The sequence below is a fragment of the Miniopterus schreibersii genome, assembly GCF_964146895.1.
Source record: "Miniopterus schreibersii genome assembly, chromosome: 1".
Lineage (NCBI taxonomy): Eukaryota > Metazoa > Chordata > Mammalia > Chiroptera > Miniopteridae > Miniopterus > Miniopterus schreibersii.
In genome coordinates this window covers 159,988,486-160,013,914 of record NC_138101.1, presented here as the reverse complement: position 1 = coordinate 160,013,914, position 25,429 = coordinate 159,988,486, and the positions used below count along the sequence as shown (strand labels likewise).

At 44.2% G+C, this 25,429-nt stretch overlaps 1 protein-coding gene and 1 pseudogene across 2 annotated transcripts in view; one reads left to right on the top strand and one right to left on the bottom strand.

Moving 5' to 3' along the window:
* APH1B (aph-1 homolog B, gamma-secretase subunit) overlaps window positions 1-25,429 on the bottom strand; it is a 174,486-nt gene that overhangs the window by 49,530 nt on the left and 99,527 nt on the right. The window lies entirely within an intron of this gene.
* LOC308551671 (glutathione S-transferase P pseudogene) lies at window positions 13,838-15,546 on the top strand (annotated as a pseudogene). Its single transcript has 2 exons — window positions 13,838-13,939; window positions 14,879-15,546. The product of its transcript is annotated as a glutathione S-transferase P pseudogene (transcript).

Genomic DNA, 25,429 nt, shown 5'->3' with positions numbered 1-25,429 from the left:
GGAGCCTGCTTTGCTCTGGCTTTAACAGCCCTCAGGAGCGGCCATCACCCCTGCCTGAGGGGAGCTGATGGACAGATTCCCACTCTCTTACTCCTCAGGCGGGCTAACTCCGAGTGAGGCACATGCTCCACACTGTCTCCAGGAATTCCAGATGGGGCTATGCTCCAGTTAGTGGCCCTTAGTGGTAACTTGCTTGCTAACTGTCTCAGGTTGGGTTCTTCAGAAGCAGATGCTGAACCAGAACTTGAGGCACAAGGTAAAGTTACTAGGAATCAACACCTGCAAAGGGAAAGGGGAGAAAGCAGGACTAGGCAGAGGGAGAAGGAGAACTGTGATGCAGGCTGGACCAAGCATTGGCCAGCCTACTGAGAGCTGGGAGCGAGCAGAGGCCTTCAGAGGTAGACCAAAATTGTTAGGTCTTTATACCCTGGCCTTGCTCAGGCCCTGGGTGTGGGCTGCCCCAGGGAGGGCATGACCTCAGGTGAAGCTGCTCCTGATCACTGAGGTAGACCCTGAAGTAGATGACAACTGGAGGCTGTCTTCTGACCTCAAACCAAGCAGCTGGGCAGCAATGCCCTCCTTAAAGGGGGCTCTGCGAAGTATGTTGGGGTGGAAGAAATTCTCCTTTGCCTCTCTACGTTCTTTCAATTGGTCTATTAATTAAATCTATATGTGACAGATTTACAAAAGAAAATAACCAAATTTAATTACATATGTATGTGGGGGAACCCCACATACATGAGCAGTTCAGAGGCAGAAAGATGAAATTATATATGTAAAGGAATAAGGTAATGCCTGAGGCCTCAGAGGGGCAGAGGGTAATTTGCAGGATGCTAAGAAGAGCGGGATGTGCAGTAATTAGAAGTTTGCCCTGTCCTCTAAATAGGTCATAAAAGCTTATCTATGGTAATAACTCTTATTATGTGCAAGGCCCAAATTTAAATTCTTTAAGAAAGAGGTAAAGATTTCTCTTGAACCCGCAGGGTCTTCAATTGCTTTCAGCTCAAAATAATTCACATGCCAAAGCAGCACATCTTGGGGAGGCCTGTTATGCACCCCTTCACAGCACAGCCATGTCTATCACAAGAACACATCTTTTATTGGCTTCATCTGCCACACTTTTTTGTCACACATTTGGGATCACCTCCTACATAAACTACTTGCACTCATGTCCTTGTCTCAGGGTCTGCTTTTGAGGAAACTCAAACTAAGACAAAAAATATTTCTCAATGTACTTATTTATTTTCCTGTTAAGGGCCATCCAAATTGTTTCCAGTTTTTGGTACTGCAAGCCATGCTACAATGAACCTTCTTGTACAAGTCTCCTTGTGCTCTAAAATAAATACCTAGAGGTAGAGTTCTTGGGTTACAGGGTATGCATGTCTTCAGTTTTACTAGGGGTTGGACCAAGACCCTGTAGCTGAGGTCAAGATTGAGGGTGTGGATATACTTGGGGGGGGGGGGGAACAGCCTCAGATCAAAAAGATTTTGTGCCAGATGAACTTCATCACAGACCAACCCTCGGAATCCTACCTTTAGAGCAGAGCATCTCAAACTTTAATGTGCATACAAATTTCCTGAGGATCTTGCTAAATTGCAGATTCTAATCTAGTAGGTTTAGGCTGGGACATGAAATTCTACATTTTTAAGCTTTAAGATGCTCTTCTGCTGCACCATGGACCTTACATTGAGTAGCAGGCCCTAGAGAATAAGTCTGATTAGGGGGCTATCAGAATATCAAAATATAAGATCCACAATTTTTAAAATTTTAAATTTAATTTAATATATTTTAGCATTGCTAACAGAATGGGGTGAAAAAGGATGGCCTAACAGAGGGGAATGGCCTGTGGGCTAAACCATCAGGATATTAGAGGGGTATTATGCTATTAGGCATCTAGGGACCACTGGTGGATTTTGGGGTACTGTAAATTCCAGATTACTCCTCACTTTTGTCATGGTGGAAGATATATACCAGTGTGATCTTACAGGAATACAAGTCTATCTTGTTAAATGTCATCCAATTTTTCACCTCTTTTTCATTGTTGTTCCAGACCCAATGTTTGGCTGCCAATTTGAGGGTGCTGTGACATTTGCCTCTGAAGAGTGCCCAGGTCATGTGGCTCTGTACTTGAGTCCCCAACGGGATAGACCTGTGGACTGCTTTGAGGATTCACAGCCATGAACTGGCCATGTGGGAGGGTTCTCTATTTATTACTATAAATGCAGAGGGACACTGAACATCAGTTTTTTAAAATAAACACAGTTTAATTTCTAGTAACAAGGATAGAATTTACCCTAAAAAACAAAACAAAACAGAATTTAAAAACTGGACAAAATATTTGAAATGATGGCAACAAATGAGATGGGGAACAAATGAGGTGAACCCCACAATTATCTAGCTCACTACCTGAAGAAAGTTTTCAGGCTGTGGCATATGGAGGGAAAACTCAGGCAGAGCACAGGATACTCTCTGAGTTGAATAAACAGAAATGGGGTCCAGGGAAGCCAAGGCAGCTAGAGTTCACAGGGCAGAGTAGCAGAAAGGAGGGAGCTAAATACAGAGAGACCTCTGATGATCTGGTGAAGTTCCCCTTTGAGTATGTATATGAGTACCGATCAGCTCATGCATGTGAAGAATCTTGCTGAGACCAGGGAAAGAGCCACCAAAAAGGATTTGAGGGAAAGCTGCCAAAAGAGTTCACATAAAGCCAAAAATAATGCCTGTTCCCAATGGTCAGAGTAGAATAGGAGGCTCTGATTAGAATACCAAGAAGGGTTTTGCCTCGGGGGAAAAATTTTAACTCTAAATTAAATGCTCTGATATGGCCTAACAAAATTTAAAAATAAGTCCTGAAATGATCAAACTAGATCCGATGAACTTAACTGCATTCCAGAACAAAATTCAAGGGAAGTTATATAACTACAAAAAGATTCAACATCCAACAAAGAAAAATTCACAATGTTTGGCATCCAAACAAAAAGTACCAGGCATGTAAAAAGGCAGGAAATAAATCCAGGGTGAGGCGAAAAATCAGTCAAAACTGACCCAGAAAGAATACAGATGATAAAATTCATATACAACAATATTTCTAAGGAGTTATTATGACTATATTCCATAGCTCAAGAAACTAGAAGACTCAACATGAAAACTAGAGACATGAAAGATAAAACATAGACCCCAACTGAATTTTTAGAGAGAAAAACGATAATGTCTAAGATAAAAAAACACACTAGCTAGGATTATTAGCAGATTAGACACTGCAGAAAAAAGAATAGTGAACTTGAAGTCATAACGATAGAAGCCTTCCAAAATGGAACTTAGAAAAAAGACTTAGAAAAATTAAAGCATCACTGAACTATGGGAAAACTTTAAGTGGCCAAACATATGTGTAATTTAGAGAATGGAGTCTCTAAAATTGGGGGCCAGGGGTCAAAAATAATATTTGGGGAAATAATGGCTAAAATGTTCTAAATTTGATTAAAATTATAAACTCACAGATCCAAGAAGCTCATCAAACCCCAAGCATGAAAGCATAAAAAAAAAAATAGCATGGAGGCACATCATAATAAAATTGCTTAAAGCCAGCAATAAAGAGAAAATCAAAAGCAGCTGAGAAAAAGACACATTGTTACAGGGAAACAAAAATAAAGATAACAGAATATTTCTTGTCAGAAACAAAGCAACTAGAAGACAATAGAAATTTTAAAGCACTAAAAAGAAAAAAAAAAATCAAACTAGAATTCTATACCCAATGAAAATATCTTAAAAATGAAGATGACCAAGAGAATGAGAAAATAAGCCACAGACTTGAAGAAAATATTTGCAAAAGACACAACTGATAAAGGACTGTTACTCATAATATACAAAGTACTCTTAAAACTGAAAAATAAGAAAGTAAACAAATAATAAATGGGCCAAAACCTTAACAAACATCTCACAAAAGAAGGTATACAGATGGCAAATAAGCATATGAAAAGATGCTTCACAATATATGTCATCAGGGAAATCCAAACTAAAACAATGGATACCACTATACACCTATTAGAATATACAAAATCTGAGAGAACAGCCTATGACAGAGAGGAGACCTGCCTTTTAGTCTCCTCCTATATGCGCTCGGAGTGACTCCAAGCATAGAAGGTTGAAACAAGGAAATGATGAAAGCCACCGTAATTAGAGGATAGTGAAGAATGGGCAGAGCTACTGAGGAGACAATGCATCTATCTACCCAACATCCATCCATCCATCCATCCATCCATCATCCCCCTATTTATTTATCTACTGTTCAACATTTGTCCTTCATCTATCTAGCCATCCATCCAATTACCCATTCATATAATAAGTCGTCACTAACACTCTGGGTCAGGGATGCGGGGGTGCAGACAGCTTCACTTGTGGCTCCCTGATCCTTGGTCTTATTCAGGAGTAACTGAGATTTCATATCTCATTTGCCTTTAGGAGAATTACCATCAAAGCACACTCAGATCATTATTGTCCCTTGGAGGACACTCTGGAAAAAACAGATATCCTGTTGCATGAAACCATGATCTATTTTGTCAACTCAAACCTTCTCAGATCAGGCTCCAAAGCACCGAGTTTCCAGGAATTAGGATAGAGTGGGAGACACACCTCGGTCAAACTGTGTTGAGAGAGAACCAGTCGGACAAGAGGCTCTTCTCCAGAAAGGGAAACAGATGGTGGGGAATAGGGGTTCACTTCTTTCCCTCTGTTTCTCACATTCCTCCTCTGTTTCTGTCTCCCCTACCTTTTCCACCCAACAGTATAATTTGGTCCTTAAGAGCCAAGCAGTTGGCAGATGTGTGGATCTCTCTTAGGAATGCTGAAATAAACCCCACATGAGAGGGAATTTGAAGTTCTGAAGACACCACCAGCTTTGGAGTCTAGGTTCAAATTTCAGAACTTAGGAGTTATATAATATTGGTTAAGTCCTTTAACTTCTCTAAGTCTTGGTTTTTCCATCTATAAAATGGGAATAAAACCAACCTTGTAGGGGTGATTGAAAGGACTAAACCAAATAACACATTTGTGGGCATTATATTTTCTAGGCTACGACCTTAGGTATCTAAAAAAGAAAATCTAACTTCATTTTTCTGTAATTTAACTTTAAACATTATCTGGGCTCCCATTTTCCTTCCTGGTTAAATACAAACAAACAAGACAATAGTCAATTCCAGGCAAATTCCGACACTTGAGGGTGTTTCTTGGTTATTTTGGTTTTAAATTCAGTCAAGTCAGTATTTTCTTTTCTCTTTTATTCTGGGGTGTGTGTTCTCCTTTATCCTGAGGGCTTAAATGTTATCACCATAGTGGATGAAAACACCTTCCCTTAGTTGTTCCCTGAAATGTGATCCATCTTGACTAGCCTTTGTTCCAGAATATCATGGCCTCTCTCTCCAGAGCAGGGCCTATTTTCTCTTAGAAATTCTGGTTCTTATAAATTCAAGCTCTGATTTGTTCACTCAGGTCTTAACTATTCCAGACCCTGAGCTCCCCATGTACCTACACATCGCCGTTGCTGTCCTGCCTTTCCCGGAGAGTGAGGCCTGGTCATCAGAGGAAGGGGCTGAAACAGGGACATTTAGCCTCAGGCCATGTGTCTCTCTCCTCCACCTCTGAACTTGGAGAACCACTCTTGTAACTGGCTTGTTTGTTCGTAGAATTGTCCCTTGTTGCTTTGATATCTCCCAACTGAATGTTGCTTTATTCATGTGAGGCGAGAACTAGGGGATTTCAGGCTTAAAAAATAACTTTGAAAACAAAATACAGAACAGACAAAATTTTAGCATCACAGGAAGAATTATTAGGTGGAAAGGCCATCCGATCCCTCTGAGTTTCTCTTTGAGGTCTCTCAGCTGGTCCAGGGATATTCTTATCATTTGTCTGGGCCCAAGACAGCCAAAGCTTGTGCCTTTGGTTTCCCAGCTGACAATGGCTGGTACTGACACTCAGTCCTAAATCCAAAGGCAGTGTACCCTGAGATCAGAGCAGTCAAGGTCCCTGTCCTGCTCTCTCTGCTTTATAGGACCATCGGCTCAGGCCATCCTCATGCAATGAGACTGAGGAGCCAAGGGGAATCGAGGGCAAGGAGAGCCTTCTAGAGCAGGCTCTGGGTACCTGGGGCCCTGGGGCCCTGGGCTCCTCTGCTGAAATGACCCTAAGCCGTCTTCTAGGGCCTTCGATGAGCTCTTCTCCAGAGCCTCCCAAAGGTGGGCAGTGCATGTGATGCGCGCCACCAGGGCCCCAGAGGCAGCCAGGGGACGCTCTGGCGAGCGCGCGCGACTGAAGTTTGGGTTCTTGCGCACAGGCACGCAAGGCCCTCTGTAGTGAGGAATAGACCGGGGGTGCACAGAGTAGCAGCGTGAGCTGGGGCCAGGACTCCCCCATTTAAATTCTTGCCTTGGCCCCTGAAAATGTTAGTAGTGGACCTGCCAAGGAAGAACAGATGGGAAATACCCAGAGAAAATACAAGAATCATGAAACTAACACATTTCCCTGTTTTGGTGTAGGAAGAAAAGTATCCCCAAAGCCACTGCACTGAGAAACCTGTACTTAAAGCTTAATTTATTTTTCATTTTGAAAATCAGATAAAATATTGATTATTCCAGTAACTGAGATTCATTTGTTTAAAAAATGGCGCCCGTAGGTCCCTATGCTATCGTAAGGATAAAGTGAGAATGCAGGCATATCTAGCGGAGGGAAGTGCTTAATCCATGCTAACACGATTTCTCTGTTTCCCCCCAGCTGGTCCCCAAGATAATACTCAAAGCTTCAGCTTCTTTTTCATTTGTCTTACACTGTCTGGTGGGATATAGTTAACAAAAGACAGCTACTAAGATGTTTTTAAATGTCAAGTTAAAACAAGCTAGGACTTGCTTTCCCACCGCATGGGAGCAAACTGTAGTCCAGGATCAAAAGCAATTGTTTTTCTATTTCTCAAAGCTGCCAGAATTCCCTTAGGGGTGTGCACCTGGAAACTCTGGGGACAAGCTTAGAATTTGAGTGATATCATCACAGCTCATGCCAGACCCCAGTCTGATGAAGATGTGATTTAATCCATCTTGTCTGAAAAGAAAGGAAGAGGCATACAATCCGCTTAAATGTCAAAACACACTACCTATGGAGAATCTTCAAAGGCCAGTGAAGTTGCCCGGGATGTGGCTCGTGCCAGAAGTCACAGTGGTCAATCCCAACACTGTGTAGCACTTTGTTGTTTCCACGGGCTGTCACAGACATAATTTCATACCACCCTCCTATGGAGACAGTGGTGCTAGTCTGCACAGAGCACCTGGGGACAGAAGCCTCAGCATTCCTTAAACTCCCATTTGGAGAGCTTGACACTAGCTTTGCGAGGTGGACACAGTACCGTGTGCTCAGTAAGTAGCCTATCAGTGGCCACTGGGATTCAGCTGTGCCACCCTCTTTAACTCCTAACCAGTGTGGAAGCCACAAAGCTTCAGGGAAACCCCCACCCAGGGCCCCGGGTGCATGCCCTCCACCAAGGCCCAGCTAATGGGGAGGCCGTTGTGCTTGTGCCCATGGCCACAGGGTTTTGTCTCTCCTCTGCTGGCCCTGGAGGAGCAGCTACTCCTAATAGGAGACCCACATTTTGAGTCATGGATATCTGAAAGGGAGCTCTGGTCTGCAGATCAGATCAGAGGGAATGGTCCTGAGGTTTGGTTTCTCTCAGGGTTTGGGGCCAGATACTCAACAACCTCATCCTGGGGTTCAGGCTGGTGCACTCAGAAGAGGCAGAGGCGGCCAGGCAGCCAGCCAAATCAACCCAAATTATCACAACTAACATTTATGGAGTATCTGTCTCCAGGTACTAAATACTTTGCACACATTATCTCATTTAATCCTCACAACCCCTTGCATTGCTTTTATTATTCCCATTTCATAGATAAGGAAACTGAGGCATAGAGTGAAGAAATTTCCCAAAGGCACACAGCAGAAAGTGGTGGGACCAAGGGCTTTCTATCCAAGAATCTGCTTATAGAAAGTCAGAGGGTGCTCCCAGGGCATCGTCTAGGGACCCTTATGTCATACCTGGGGTTTTCATACTTACCAGCACTAGCACCTAAGATTCTACAAAACTCATGGTGTTCCATGTCTGTAGGGGCAATGCGCAGCCTGGCATGGCTCACTTGCACAGCCTGGGTCTCCTGGTCCAGGGCCTTCTCCACACCTTCTGGAGGCCCCTCTGTGGTTACCAAGGCTGAGCCTGGAAAGTGCCCAGTGCTACTTGTCAGCTCTTTGCCTCTTTCAACAGCACAAGGAGCTCCCAGGGGTGGAGGGGACGTGCAGGAAGGACTATATTCTTCACAAGGCTATCAGCTCTGGGCATCAGCAGAAACAACCCCCTAGGCCTTGGCAGCACTCAAGAATCTAGGCCTAGGTGTTTTCTCAAAAGATAACATGCCCCTCTCCCCTTTTTCCTGGTAAAAGAGGGAAAACACAGTGGGTGCCTCCCTCCCATTCCCGGTGGTTTTTAACCTTCTTGGAAGACAGAACACATCCTGGAGGGGCCAGGGTCGTTGGGGGAGTGCAGACCGGGGATCCAGTGCTCGGGACTGATGGGTCCTGGGCTGGGTCAGGTGCGTGGAGCGCACAGGAGCAGACTGAGCCACACCAGGCAGGGGAGCAAGTGTGTGCGCAGCTGAGGAGAGGGGGCCGGGTGCAGGAGGGTAGAAATGGAGAGGAAGAGGTGAGGCAGGTGGCTGGGCAGGAGCCAGGTGGAGCAGTAGCCCTGGGACTCAGCAGGCCCCAGGCGGAAAAGAAGGGAGAGGGGCAGGAGGTTGGCAAGAGGCGACAGGGGCAAGTGGAGCCGGCTGCTCGCAGTTGCTGGGCTCATGGATTCATCCGTTAAGGGAGAGACAGGCCAACCCAGTTGTTTACTCCCATGAGGCATACTGTACAAGTTAAACTAAAAACCTTACAGGATTCAAAACAAACTTTTGCACACACTAGCCTCCACTTTCCTTTGCAGCCTCACCTCCACCAGTTCTCTTTTTTGGGTCCTTTACATCCCAGCCAAAAACATCCGTGTTCCTTCGCATGCCTCCCTCTCCTCCCTCTGCCTAGGAAGCCATCTACTCTCCGCAAAATGCCCGTCGTCTGGCTCTCTGCCTGTGGAAATCCTGTTCCTCTGACCTGAACAGACAACTCATGGAAGAGGTCCAACCAGGAAGGATATTGGAAACAGTTATCAGAGAAATGTAAATTAAAATAATAACAAGGCATCATGAATAGCTATGAAATCAGCAAATTGAAAAAACAACTCCCCACCCCCAAAAGTACCCAATGCAGACACAGTTGTGCCAAACAGGTACATCTACTGCCGGTGACCTTGTTAAACGGGTCCAACCTTTTTGGGGGAACCATGGAGCAACACATTTCAGGAGAGATAGAAATGCCCATGCCCTTTGACCCCCATCAAACGTATTTTGCAGAGCTAAGCTAGAGAAAGGATATTAAAGAAGAAATAAGCTACATGCATAAAGATACCCCTTGTACCATAATTTTTAACTATAGAAAGATTGGAAATAGCCCAATTATCACACAACAGGGGGCTGTAAAGGAAATTACATTCACCAACAGATGGAAATTATGATGAAAACTATTTAGCAAAAGGAATGCTTATAATGCTTAGGAGAGCACAAAATTGTATTGCGGTTATACTATAAAATCACGTAAATGTATGAATAAAGATGTGTAAGAGAACACAGAGAAAGGAAAATCACTACTTACTAAGGTATTATTTTTATTAGAATGTTGTTGATGGAATAAAAGTCTCCTATAGTGAATGCTACCCTTCCTTCCAAACCCCGGATTCACCTCGTTCCTATCTGGTTTGTGGCCCTTATCATGTTATCCTGGGATGTAATTATTATAGTGCACTAGTTTTAGCCCCCTTTGGACCATAAAATTCTTCAAGAGCAAGGACTTTTGCTCTTGTTTGTCTCATCTGAGCACTGAAATTTGCCTGGCACATAGTAAATTGTCAATAAATATTTATCCACTGCTAAGGATTATATTATACTAAAAATAAAACTCAACAAACAAATCACTCTCTCTACTATCTTGCCTCTTGGCAGAAAGCACTCAGATAAATAGATAACTGTTATTTTTAAAGGCTTCTGGAAAGGGAAATTCACATTTAAAAAGTTCGCATTTTGGAGCCACTTGCTAAAGCCAGCACTTCTTTGAGGGGTGTGAGGGGTGTGTGGGGGGATGTGAGTGAGGTGCTGGGGGGTCCCGGGGAGACTGGCGACTGGCGCTGTGCTCAGTCCCTGCCAAGGACATTGACAGGCACTTGGTTAACCCGGACAAATACCCAGGCTTCACGTGCATGTTACCAACATTGCTTTGCAATGAGGCAAAACAGATGGAAACTACCTTCAGCTGGTTGCCCTGCACGCCCGATAAGCCGAGTGCCGTTTAGGGATCCTGGCCTTCCCTTGCTACCAGTTCCGGAGGCAGGAGCCAGGGACTAATGGCTAGATCAAAGAGTTTGCTGCCAGCTATAATGTCAAATTCGATATGTATAGCAAGATCTGTGTGACGGGGATGATGCCCACCCACTGTGGAAGTGGGTGCAAGTCTAGCCCAAGGGGAGGGACACCCTGGGGAAATGCCATCAAATGAACTTCACCAAGCTCTCATCGGCAAGAAGGGTTGTGTGGTGAAGCGGTGAGGTTCCATGGAAGGGCCCCTGATATTCGAGAAGGACCTGGCCTGCTACCTCTAGCTCCTGAAGTGTGCACCCCCCTATTTGAGCTCATCACCCACCCTTGGAGCCTTCCACAGGCAGCCATGACAGTCTGTCTAAAATTCAGCTGCTGGTGGGGCGGACTTGATAACCTGGTGTGCACCCCTGACGGAGGAAGGCCCCTCCACCCGGCCTGGCTCACAGCTCAGCACCCCCACCCCTGGCTGCCTTGGGGGAATAAAACATACGACTCGGGGAGTGGGGGTGCAAGTTAGCAATCTGGAGAGAAACATAGATGCAGCAATGAAGGCAACACTTGGAAATCTACTGAGGCCCTTGGGAAGTTTTCATCTTTGCCTCTTACGACAAGACACTTGAAGATTGAAGCCTTGCTGAGGTTTGCCCCTTGGGGCTCCCTGGGTCCCCGCCAGAAGGAAAACGACTTGCCGTGCCTACTGGGAGCCCTAGAGCTGCTGTGCCTGAGTTAGAGTTTGTCTGGTGTGAGTCTAAATGTCGGGGCTGGCGAGGGGACTGGAAGTGGGATAAAACTGCAGAAGCTTATCCCTCTCGGGGAATAACGGGAATTTGCTGAGGAACTATTTCTAAGTACCCAGGTTTTATTGAGTGCCAGTCATACTATGTTCATCACCTTAGGCTCCTATTTTACAGTAAAAACTTCAAGTTCAGAGCTGTTACATGACTTACCCAAGGTCCAATAGCTAGTGCGGGGTGGGTCAGGATCCCAAAGCAGCCGCAGCAGGACCCTACCCAGGATGCCTTGCAACTCATTCTAAACATCCCCCCGTTGGCTGTCTGTCCGGGAGGATAAAACCTTCCTTTTCCTTTTTCTAATTTTCAGAAGGTCAGTTAATATATTTTTTTCCAGGGTCATGGTGAGGTGGGAGCAGGTATATTCTTGCACAGATACCTTTCTTGCAGCCTGCAACTCAGACTTTTTCCCCCTGGCTCATCACTTTTTCATGTTTCCAGCCTGATTTTACTCCATGCTCTTTGAATCTCTGTGGTCATCAGTCATTTTTCTCCTTAAGAAAATCGCCATTCCCTTTTATCAGTGACTTTTCCTGATCCTGGCGTGTATAAATGATTTCTAGGGCATGTTTTCTTTAACGGAATACAGTCTCACATTGGGAGAGGTTTGCAAATCCATAATATATCCATTTTAAAGGAAAAGTAGTTGCTTAAACCTTAAAGGCAATTGCTTTCTTTGGATGTCCCCCATAAGGGGGTGCAGATTAGAAACGGGCTTTTAAGGGGTTAAATAGTAGACGGTCTAGGAATCTGCAATAGCAATCTTAGGCAAATAAAACGTGCATACATCAAAAATATATGCTGCCTCTCCCAGTACTAATCAGTGTGTGAAAAGTATGCATTTTAAGACACTTTTATTATGAAATATGTCCAGTCTACACAAAGGATAAAAAATAATTTCGAACAGCTGCCCGGCCCCGACTAGCTAAGGAAAGAATATTGTAAATGCGGTGAAAGCCCCTCCCCAACCACATTCCCCCCCCAGGAATTGCTGCCCCTAATTGGTGTTTATCGTTCCTCTGAACGTCCATATTTAACATATAGCTTTGCAGCTTTACAACTTTCTGTAAAGGGAACCATCTGTATGCACCTACAATTTGCTTTCTTTGCTCAAAGTCAGTTTTTTGAGGTTTATCGGTGTTGATGCAGGTGGTAAAGCCTTGGACTTTACTCTTGGAAAAGTGAGATACTCACCCAAGAGAGTCAAGTGTCAGGACCACTCACGGGGACAGTGGAATCATTCTGTCCCATTTCACACTCAGAGCACGCAGAAAGCACCTGCCCAGCTTATCTCTTCTCCTCTCTCTCCCCCTCCTCCTAGTGCAAGTATGTTACATGTGTGTACACAAGGTGACCCCACTGTAACATGATGTCTTAGATCGAAAAGTGCAAGTCAGGGTCTATATTGTGTATCTCACGTTGTCCAATACAAATGTAATGTGAGCCACACGTGTCACTTGAAAGGTTTAGCAGCCATATCTTAAAAAGTAAAAAGAAACAGATAATTTTAATAACACATTTTAACCTAGTATGCCTAAATTATCATTTCAACATATAATCAGTATAAAATTATTACTGAAAGAGTTCACATTTTTGTTCATGCCACGTATTCAAAATCTGATGTGTACTTTACAGTTATAGTGTGTTAGTTTGCACTGGTCACATTTCAAGAGCTCAGTAGCCACATGTGGCTCATAGCTACTGTATTAGATAGCACAGATACACCTTTAAAATCTGACCTGAAAACACACACTGAGCAATCCTTGGTGTGTCGATAATCATATCAATGAATGAACATTGGGAAGGTGTTTGTATCCCTCCCTGAGACTAGAAGAAGCGTCTTTGCACAGGGGGCTTTGGGCTGCCAGGATCGTGCAGGGAAGCAGCCCCAATGGGCTGGGGCCTGGCGGGAGGCTCTAGCACTATAATCCCTTCCAGAATCTTAGGAAGGCCACTTCACCTCCTAACCTTTTGGGCCTCAGTTTCCCTCTCTATAAAATACGAGGGTAAACTGGAATCGCTGTAGCATTGATGATCCTGAGCTTTTTACGTTCCATGGCCAGTCTTCCTTGAAGTAAGGACAGTGCTGGTCCTCTGCCGAAGGAACGGCTGCTGTTTGTCTTCCCAACATAGAGCGCCTGAGAGCCTTTCATTAGAAACAGACTCCTGCGTGTTCCCCGGAGCCTGAGTGCAAACCTTTGTTCTTGCAGGGGAACCATGATTCCACCCAGGCCGGTCTGGCACCGCAGAAGTCCACAGTTGGAAAGAACCACAAACCAACTCCCCTGGGTGGCATGGTCCAGGCGGCGCTTTATTTAGATGAATGTACACAGAGATGCTTCAGTTCTGTCTGGGCATATGATTATATGGTTTGGAGGCCGTGTGGTCTTACGGGAAGTCAGGAGCACAGACTGCAAATCCCAGCTCATACCAAACTGACTGCGCCCTGCCTCGGTTTCCCTGTTGTGAAAATTGGCAGTGTAGCTGTTATTTCTGGTATGACGGTTCTATCCCAGTCCCCAAACCCCTTTCTAAGGAGACGTGAGCCTTTATTCTAAATGCAACAGAAATCTAATCTTCGAAGTACCTTTGGGCTGAAAGCAGCTCTGGAGTCAGGCGAGAGCTCAGCCTCCACCCTCTTTTCTCCTCAAAGGTCCACGGTACTAAGGAGGACACGCGGCCCTGACTAGCCTGGAGAGCCCACGAAAAGGAAGAGAAATGCTAGCTTTTGTTTTATTGATCAAGTCCCTGCTGAAAGAGAGGCGGGTGAGTACATCCCTGGAAGAAAGGATTGCTCTCGGCTAATGTTCTCCCACCCTCTTGAGGAAGGCACCAAAGGGACAGTCTCTGTTGTGGCTCTTTAATCATGGGTGGGGGGAAGGGAGGCTCTTCCTGTGTGAACCTCCATCCTCGGTCAGGAGGGCCACGTGTCAGGGCGTTCGAATCCAATGAAGGCAAATCATCATTGGATGGAAATCTAAAGCTAATGCAGTGCTACCTCTGCCTGCATTATCTCTCTCTCTTCTTAAAAATATGTTTTTATTGAATTCAGAGATGAATGGAGAGGGAGAAAGAGATAGAGACATCAATGATGAGAGAGGGTCATCGATCAGCTGCCTTCTGCACACCTCCTACTGGGGATTGAGCCCGCAACCCGGACATGTGTCCTGACCGGGAATCGAACCCTGACCTTCTTGGTTCATAGGTTGATTCTCAACCGCTGATCCATGCCGGTCAGGCTCCGTTATCTCTTTAAAGAGACACATCATCACCCAAGCCTTGTGGGCTCATTCAGAAATGACCTTCTCTCAGTAACCAAAGAATTTATATGCATAACCCAAGGACATGGACAATGGTGGGGAGAGGGACTGGGGAGGGGGATGGGATGGGGTAGAATGGGTCATTGGGGAGAAAAAGGGATATCTGTAATATTTTAAACAAAAATAAAATTAATAAAATAAAAAATAAAAAGGGATATACGTGCATGTATGAGACCTGAAAAAAAAAAAAATGACCTTCTCTCTGAGAGCCCCTTTTCCTGGACTGCCTTTGGTTCCATCAGGGTTGTAACACTTATTTTAATTTCAAAAGTAATTTAGAATTCAGGTCTGAGCTCATCCACCTTTGTCTACACCATTGGCTACTTCCCTGTTCAAGGGCGCAGCGAGGCCATGCGTGTGCTGCTGGCTGACCAGGGCCAGAGCTGGAAGGAGGGGGTGGTGACCAGGGAGACCTGGCTGCAGGACTCGCTCAAGGCCTGCTGTCTACACAGGCAGCTCCACAAGTTTCAGGACGGAGGCCTCACTCTGCACCAGTCCAATGCCATCCTGTAACACCTGGGCCACTCCCTTGGGCTGTATGGGAAGGACCAGTGGGGGGCAGCCCTGGTGCACGTGGTGAATGACAGCAAGAAGGACCCTCTGCTGCAAATACATCACCCTCATCTACACCAACTATGAGGCAAGGGGGCAAGGAGGACTATGGGAAGGAACTGCCAGGGCCCCTGAAGCCTTCAGAGACCCTGCTGTTCTAGACCCAGGGGCCAGGCCTTCACTGTGGGCAACCAGATCTCCTTTGTGGACTACAACCTGCTGGACTTGCTGCCAAATCACCAGGCCCTAGCCCCCAGCTGCCTGAACGCCTTACCCCTGATCTCGGTCCACGTGGCATGCCTCAGTGCCACGCCTCAGTGCCACCCAAGCTCAAGGCCTTCCTGGCCTTCCTTGAACACATGAACCTACCCATCGATGGCCATGGGAAACAGTGAGGACTCGTGGCACCCTCAGTAGGAGGCTGAGGCTGCCTTCCTCTCTTTCCCCAGGACCAGTAAAATTTCCAAGAGAAAAAAAAAGTAATTTAGAATTCAATTTAATTAAAAAAGTTATATACACACTAATCTGGTAAAACATTAATACTATAAAAGTGTATTCAACAAAATGTAAATGTCCATTCCATCCGAGCCAAACACCAATCTATAATCAGTTTCCTGTGTATTATTTCAAAGCTATTCTATACATAAAAAATAATTTTCAGGCATTAATAAAAAGATATACTGTTTAACTTTAAAGCTATTTTAACTCAAGGTAGAAAGGTAGAAACCTGTGGATAAAAAAAGCAAAAAAAGCAAAAAAAAAATACAGAGAGAAAGGCCTGGGGTGTAATTTTTTTAAATGATGTGTTGATGTGTTGAGTTTAAAAATATTTTGATGTGTTTCAAATCATAGAAAACAAGATGCTGTGAATCATGGGCTGTCCCAAATAAACTGTCTAGCATGATTATATATTTTTTTGTGTTCACTTGGCAAGGTCATCTTAATGAGTTTACATAATAATATACGGAGAACAGAAGCCACCAAATAAACTGGAGTGAGCAGGGAGGGGAGGGCAGGGAAGGGGCAGAACACAGACTGCCTCAAGAACTACCACTTAGAGAAGAGGTGTTGAGAAGGGAAAGATGAAAGCCTGGAGAGGCAGGTGAGCCAAGCTCCAGCCCAGTGCTTTCCTGTAGGATTTTCTACCACGATGGAAGGGACCACACGCTGCGCGGTCCAATGGAGTAGCCACTGGTGCCACTGAGCCCTTGAAACGTGACTAGAGTGATGGAGGGAGGGATTGGTTTTTTTATTCCATTTAGTTTTAATTCATTTGAATTTGAACAGCCACACGGGTTAGTGGTTGCCATATTGGACAGTGCAGATCTGGGATCCGACATCCGTGGGAGCATCGATGAGCACAGAAAATAAAAAGGAGGGAGAGAATAAATGAAGGGAAAGTAAAAGCAGAAGAGAAAAGAAGGAAGGAAAGGAGAGAGGAAGAGTGAGAAGGGAGAGGGGCCCACTAGGTCTTGCCAGAGGAGGCGAAGGCAAAAGAACAGAAGAAATGGACAAGCCGGGGAAGTGAAGGCAGAAGCTGGGAAAAGAGACAGGTACAGTGGAAAGGCACAGACAGCTGAGAACAACTGTTGGAAGTGGCAGCGAGTGACCCTGTACCCATGGAAGGGAGCCCCCCCACCTCTGGCATTTATTCAGGGGTCCCCACGACAGCAGTGCTGGACTGTCCTCTCCAGGGCTAACTTCTGGAACAGCATCCCACCCGCGCTGACCTTGGGAGGCCTGCGGACCCTAACTACTTAATCTGTGAAGGGAGCAGGGGTCCACCATCCCAAGGACCCCTCCACCCTGATGTGTAAAATAAAATAGTTTATCGCAAGGAAAACCCACAGATTTGATACACCACTAGGTGTCACCATGAACCAAAATGAATTTTTATTTTTTATTTTTTGTTTTAACCTGCAACCTTTGGTGTAGGTTTTGCCTTTGAATTTCTACCCGATCTGCACATTTTATTTGATATTTTCTCACGTTGTAGCTCCGAAAGCAACATGGTTTGTGCTCTGGGAGCCCACTGAACAGGGATCCTCATTCTAATCTGGTTTCTTTTTCTTTCCAGTGAAAACTCTGCTGAATGCCACCAACACGATGTGCAAGCACGGGCACATGCCCGCGCGCCCGCTCGCCATTCTGCGGGCATTCAGTGTGTGCCAGGCGGGGCCCCGTGCACGGCTGTGCAAGGTGTGCACTGAACAACGCAGGGGCACGCTGCCCACATAGACCTCAATGCGAACGGTGCTCCCTGAGGTTGTTCCGCTCAGCGGCTCTGCAAGACTCTGGTCTGGCCCATGGGGACCAAAGCACAGTCCCTGCCTTTTCCTTCCTGTTTTCTCTCTTAGAAAAGATGGCTCGTGTAAAACTTTCCTTGTAATTAGAAATACCTGTGCCTATATAAATTTTGAGAGTTAAACACACACCACATGTCGCCTTACCTTCCAGCCTCATAAGAACTGAACTTGTGTTCCTTCTCAGAAAAGTAATATCCCTCACTGAGCATCTTTTATGAATAAAGCGATGTACTAAGCCAGCTGGGAAAATCGAGTCGTGGCCTTAGCCCTTGAGGAATAGAAAAAGAAGCTTGATCACACTTAAGACACAAAACAACATCCTTAAGTTTTGCATGTCTCCACCTCACCTTTGACTAGGAGAGGAGTAGCAGCGATTGAACACGACTGGCACCTCTCGACTCCAGCCTGCGTAGGCCAGCTTGGGGAATGTACCAATTAGGTTTTGCTGTGTCATAAACCACTTCAAGACTGAGTGGCTTAAAACAGCAAACATTTCTCATTTCTCATGCTTTTGTGAGTCATTTGGACAGTTCATCTGCATGGCAGACCTCTGAGGTCTGCAGGTGGCTCATGTGGGGTTGGCTGGCCTCACTCATATGCCTGGAGATTGACAAGAGGTTAGTCAAGGGGGACTCAGCTGGGAGGGCTTGTCTCTGCTCCCTGTGACCTCTCATTCTCCAGCAGGATAATCTGGGCTTCACATGGTAGTCTCAGGGTACCAAAGATCAGCAGGAGAGGGTAGGCTGCAATGTGCAAGCACTTTTCAATTTCTGCTTGTGTCATGTTTGCTCTTGTCCCACTGGTCAAAGCAAGTCCCATGGCCAAGACGGGAGTCAGCGTGAAAGGTATTACCCAACGGTGTGGATACAGGGAGGTATGAACCATTACTACAATCTACTGAAACAAATTAATTTAATTCCTCCTTATCTCAGGTTTTACCAAAATGATAATAATACTTTATCTAGTTCCCAGGGATGCAAAAAAACCCAACCAAACAAAAACACAAAAACACAGAAGACACTGCTGTATGTGATTGAAAGAAAAGGGCCACTATAAAAATAATTAATTTTACTTCAGTTTCTTCATTTATTTTTTGTGTACGTGTCTCTTCCACAACATAAACAATCTATCCCACTTATTGGAAATTCCTATTAAATATAAAATAATATTTAATGTAAACTGTAATTGAAAAAGAAAATTTTTAAAAAGTAAAGGTAATATTTTCAAAAGAAAATTCCATTTGTCTCATAATCTTTACCTGTAAATAGGTACATTTCAAGGGCTGTGTGTACGGATACCCACCTAGCCCACCTAACCCTGTAACTAGGACCTTACCCAGGAGCAGAAACCTAGGAATGTCTGGCCACATGCTAACTTCCATCACTGCCCCTGTGCATTAGACTTTGCAGGTACATTTTGTTCTAAAGTTGCTCAGCATTGCATAGGGTTGAATACCTGTTATTACAGCACTCTAAGGGAATGACTAGGAGTTTATGTCTGTCTTCATTCCTATTTGCAAGTTCACATTCGATCCTACTGAAACCAAGATCAGGCAGGAGCAATACTTCTTTTCCCTATAATTTGTGATCCCTACCATTTAATTAGACACATAAACATTTATTGAGCATTTACTGTGTGTGGAGAACCGCTGCAGAGATAGAGGTGGACAGAGCACAGCTCTTGCTCCCCTGGAGGTCGCTATCTAATGGGACAATTAGATAACTAACAACAAACCATAAGGCATAGTTGACAGGTAAGTACTGTGGGGAGCATTGGAAAAGGAACGATTTACACCAATGGGATGAACTCGAGAAGACGTCCTAAGGATGCTGACTTTTTCCTGAGCCTTGATGAAAGAGTGGAATTTCTCACTGTGGAGAAAGGGTGAGAGAGTACTATGGAGAGGGGACTGCAGGGTAAACAGGTAAGGTTTAAAGTGCACCACATATTCAGGAAAAGGAGATCCCCCACGGTGGTTTGAGTGTGGACTACTTTGCTTATTGGGGAAAAAAGGTGAGGCCAACTTGTCAAGACCCTGAATGTTCTTATTAAAGAGGTTACATGACCTGGCCGGTGTAGCACAGTGGTTGGAGCGTTGTCCCGTGAACCAAAGGGTGTCGGGTTCCGGGGGGTGTCGGTTCCATCCCCGGTTAGGGTGTGTATGGGAGGCAGCTGATCGACGGTTCTCTCTCTTTCCCTCCCTCTCCCTTCTGCTCTCTCTAGAATCAATGAAAATCATATCCTCAGGTGAGGGTTAAAACAAAAAACAAGAGGTTACAATGAGGACCTCCAGAGGTCTATGATTATTCTCATGACTACAATTATTTTAGAAATATCACCCTGTCCTCTGGATCCGGACCAAATGGCAACCCATTTTAGGCTACTGGCTGTCTCACACAACACAGCCCTGGGAGTGCCTCAGAAACTAGGCAGTTGATGGGTCTGACTATCTAATGTGATAACTGCAAGAAGCTTCTAGAAGGACAGCAAATAGTTGGGTCCCAGGTTTTGTGTGTACATGACTATAGTCTATAGGGTGAAAAGGAAAGGTATCACAGGTAGGGAAACTTTTATCTTGGGCTCTTTTTCTCCCCTAAATCTTCATGGACAGATTACGGTTTACTCTTACTCCACTGCAAGACAAAACAGAATTCACCAGTCCTACACCAGCCAGGAGATGGAGCTTGTGGCTACATTAGGGCAGGCTTAACCTCTGGGGATGGGAAGGTGATACCAGGTGCAGATAGATCCACATTTCCTTTAAGAACAGGAACTGCTATTACTCAACAGAGTACTGGAGATCTTGGCCAATGTGATAAGACAGGAAAAAGAATTAACAGGTATAAGGATTTGAAAAGAAGTGACAAAACTGGCATTGTTTACAGGTGATCTGATTATTTACATAGAGCACTTCATGGAGTTAACAGAAAAACCTTTAGATCTATGATTTATGCTTGACAAGGCTGTCAGGAATAACATCTGATTACAAACACCATTCTTCTGTATCAGCAATAGTCCATCAGAAAATATAACAGAAAATAAGACACTTTTCACAAGGGCAACAAAACTACAAAGCACTTAAAATTTAACTTAAAAAGTTCAAAATAAAGTTTTGGAGAAAAATGTAAAACTATTATAGGACATAATATAAAACTTGAATAAGCAAAGAGATATGCTGTATTGGTGGACAAGACTCCTTAACATGCAAAGATATCTATTCTTTCCATAGTTAATCCAAAAATTCAAGGCAATTTCAATACACAACCAACATTTTTTTTTGATGGAATGAAAAAGTGTCTTCAAAGATTTATACATATGGTATGTATAAAAGTTTTTAAGAGAGTTGATCCTAAGAGCTTCATCACAAGGAAAATATATATATTTTAAGTTTCTATGAGATGATGGGTGTTAGCTAAACTTATTATGGTAATCAGCTCACAATATATTTAAGTCTAATTATTGTGCTGTATCTTAAACTTTTAAAAAATATATATATCTTTATTGATTTCAGAGAGAGGAATGGAGAGGGAGAGAGAGAGATAGAAACATCAATGATGATAGAGTAGTCATTGATCAGCTGGCTGCCTCCTTCCTACTCATCCCCGACTGAGGATCGAGCCCAAAATCTGGACCTGTGCCCTGACTGGGAATCAAACCACGACCTCCTGGATCCTTCGTTGATGCTCAACCACTGAGCCAGGCCCAGCCAGGCAGTATCGTAAACTTTTATGTCAATTCTATCTCAATAAAACTGTGAAAATGTATATGGTAGAATAAAACCAACGTCCATAATTAGTTGAGTCTATTTTGAAAACAGAGCAAAGAGGAAGGGCTTGCCACACTATATTCCAGTGGTATAGATTAAAACACTGTGGTACTGATGCAGAAACAGGCACATAGACCAAGGGTCAGAAAGTACTCAGAAATGTATATGTGTGTGTATATGCATTTGGATGTGAGTGTACCCTCTGTATTGAAAAGAAGTCACCAGAAACAATGGAGTGAAGGTGGGCTGATAGGAGATAGTGCAGAGAAAACTGGCTCACTACCTAGAGAAAAATTAAGTTAGATCCTAATACCATAAACAAAGGTGAACTTCAGATGCATTAAATATATGGATGCGGAAACAACCCCTCAAAACAAATAACTAGAAATGTATATAGGAGGATATATGTACGATCTTAAAATTGGGAATGGTGTGGTTTTTTTAAAATTTTTATTTATTTATTTATTTATTTATTTATTTATTTATTTATTTATTTATTATTTAAAACATATCTTTATTGATTTCAGAGAGAGGAAAGGAGGGGGAGAGAGAGAGATAGAAACATCAATGATGAGAGAGTCATTGATCGGCTGCCTAGCCCACAACCCAGGCATGTGCCCTGATCGGGAATTGAACCCCGATCTCCTGGATCCTAGGTTGATGCTCAACCGCTGAGCCACGCCCGGCCGGACAGGAATGTTTTTTTTTTTAAAAAACAAGACTTAACAAGTGTAACCATAGGTCAAAAAAAAAAATTGATGGATTTAACTATGTAAAAATTAATGATAATACAATGATAGATACCATTTTCAAAATTAACTGACAGGTACCCAGCTGGTGTGGTTCAGTGGTTGAGCATCGACCTATGAACCAGAGGGTCACAGTTCAATTCCCGGTCAGAGCACATGCCTGGGTTGCAGGCTTGATCCCCAGTAGGGGGCGTGCAGGTGGCAGCTGATCAATGACTCTCTCTCATCATTAGTGTTTCTATCTTTCTCTCCCTTCCTCTCTCTGAAACCAATGGAAACATTTTTAAAATAATAATAACAATTAACTGACAGGTTATTGACTGAGAAAAAACATTTGAGACTTCTAAAACCAGCAAGGGATTATTACCCAGAACATATAAGAAAGTGCTACAAATCAACCAGAAAAAGACAAAGAACCCAAAAGAAAAATGGGCAAAGGATATGAATATGTGACTCACACAAGAAAATCCACTAGTTTTGCTCAGCCCCACTAGTTATTAGATAAGTGAGAATTAAAACAATAGCAAAATATCTCTTTTTACCCATGAGGCTGGCAAAAATTAGGAGGTTGGCTGATACCAAACTCTGGCAAGGTTGCAGGGAAGCAGAAACTCTTTTGCTCATCCGTCCCTGGAAGGTAAACTGGTAGAGCTATTCAAGAGCATGTCAAAGATAAACAAAGCCGACACTAGTTAAAGTTGTAAGGACAGGTTGCAGTCAAGTGACTGACTACTGCAAGAGGGAAAATGAATCCAGACCGCACCGAACTCAACTTCCCCGAAAAAAAAGGCTGAAGACATTTTAAAGGCTGGGCCATGACAAGTGAAAGGCCCTGAGGGGTGCTAAGAGGAGTGAGTCCATGCAGCTAGGTCCCCTGGATTTGTTCAATGTTGCTCACCCACAGGAGAAACAAGCTTCTCTGATCGTGAGGACAGGGGGGCAGCGGTCAAGTTGAAGCAAGGCGCCCCCCGGCTAGGCCCTGATTCTCTCACAGTGACTAGGAGGAGAGGAGGGCTGCCTCCCGAATGTGTACTTTTCAAAGAGAAACCTCTCAGGTCCTTCAGGAAACAGTTTCAGGTGGCTGATTCACATCCCTAAGAGCAGAGAAAGAATTGGCAATTGCAAGCTTCCTAAAGTAACTGCTCTAAGAGGTGGTTCAGGGGTCTACTGCCTTTCAGCAGGTGTTGGCTAGAACTAATAGTAAATCTTCCGGGCAGGCATTTTAAGGGGGAATGCGACCTTAGCTGCTAGAGGCCACGCTAGAGTTTGGGAAGACCCCTTAGTGCAGGGGTTTGGATGGAGTTTCTAGGTGTCCGGGGTTCTGCAGGTCTCAGGCACAACCCGGCAGTACTTTGTAAAAGCAAATCTGCATAGATAATATAACTCAGCAATTCCACCCCTGGGCGGACGCTTCAGAAAGACTTGCACAGGTCCTAACGGATCACGAGCAAAGACGCTCGTCTCACTGCAGCACCGGTCACAGGAAGCTGGGGTGGTTGCCAGGGGAATGGAAAAGTAAAGGTGGTACCTAGATTTAAAAACAGAAGCCATACAAAATAACATAATGTATTTTATAACTACACATACATATCCAAGAATATATCAATAGAAAACATGGGAGTGAAGACTTACAGGAGAGAAGGGGAAGGAAGTGAGTATTAGGGACGTAGAGGGAAAAACCAAAATGAAACAAGAGCAGCTCCTTAGGCAGATGAAAGATGAGAGAGGCAGAAACTCCACTCATCGCACTTCAGTCAGAGAGAGAGAAGGGAAACAGGGAAGGAGAGAGGACGGGGGTAGAAGTAGTGAGAGAGTGTGTCACTGGCAGGGTGCACAAAGGATGGGAGGCTGGGACCGGTGAGGCCAGGGGAGAGTTGATGGGGTGGAGCCGGTGGGAATGATCAGAAGCAGAACAGAGGCCATAGAAATAAAAACAAAGAATCAGTGTTGATTAACGACCTCGTTACTATGTGCCTGGAGCTGCTAGGTTCTCTCATTCCCTTTGGGAATGGATCCCAGAAGTCCTCTGAAGGTGGAAACATTGATAACGGATGAAATACTGAATGTGGGGTAGAGCCCAAGTTGACTCTCGAAAGTTTCTAACTTGGGCAACTGGGAGGGTGATGGTGCCATTAACCAAACTAAGACAGAAGCAAGGTGGGAAAGACACAAATTCGTGGCTTGGGATCTTCCAATCTATCACTTTGGAAATCACGATTCTAAGGCAGCATTCCTATTCAGGGGGAAGAACAGTGACGTGCATTGTACTCTTAATAAAAATCGGTATTTTCATAACAACAACAAATCTGAGTGCTTACTGCACATTAGATCCCATGCTTAAGCTGTTTATACCCATTAGCTCATCCACCACCCTACAAAATAGGTACTATTATTATCTCCATTTTATCTACCAAGAAGCCAAAGCTTAGGAAAGTTAAGTACTTGCCCAAGATCACAGAGTTTCTACAAACCCATGTCTTTTGATTCCTTAGCTCTACTGTGTGCCACATACCATGCCACAGGCTTAATTCTCATCTAATCCCCATGAGACAGGCTTATTATCTTCATTTTACAAATGAAAGTGAGGCTCAGAGCACTCAGATTACCAGTGCAAACTCTCAGGATTCAAACCCAAAGTCTGCGCTCTTTTCCCAAACACATCTGCCCATCTCTCTATGCCACTGCTCAAACTATTCCTATGCACTAATTCAAACTTTACCTATAGGTTAAAAGAGTCTAAAGAGACAATATTAACCAATTGCAGGGTAAGGACCTTGTTTGGAACCCATTTCAAACAAATGGTTAGTAAAACTGCCAAGAGGACAATTGGAAAAAAATAAAATTAAGAGATTACTGAAGTTTGTGAGTGGTGGTAACATTGTAATTATGTTTTAAATAAGGGAGTCCATTTATTATTTATTTATTTATTATTTATATTTTTTAAAAAAGATTTTTTATTGATTTTTTTAGAGAGAGAGGAAGAGAGAGGGAGACAGAGAGAGAAACATCTATCGGCAGCCTCCTGCATGCCCCTCACTGGGGGATCCAGCCTGCAACCCGGGCATGTGCCCTGACTGGGAATCGAATCGGCCACCTTTCATTGCATGGGACGACACCCAGCCAACTGAACCACACCGGCCAGAGAGATAAGGGAGTCCTTTTAAAAGAGAAATATATACAGATGAAATAGTAGAGTGGTTCTCAAAATGTGACTCCTGGGTCGGAAGCATCAGCGGCATCTGGAGACTTGATAGAAATATAAATTTTCACCCTTGCTCCAGACCTGCTGAATGGGAATCTCTGGGAGTGGGGCTCAGCAATCTGTTCTCACCGGCCCTCCAGGGAACTCGGATGCACAATGAAGTTTGAGAATCACTGAAATAATGTGATGTCTTGGATTTGTTTCAAAATAACCTGGGGAAGGGGTGATGATGGGTGGGGGCATAGATGAAACAAG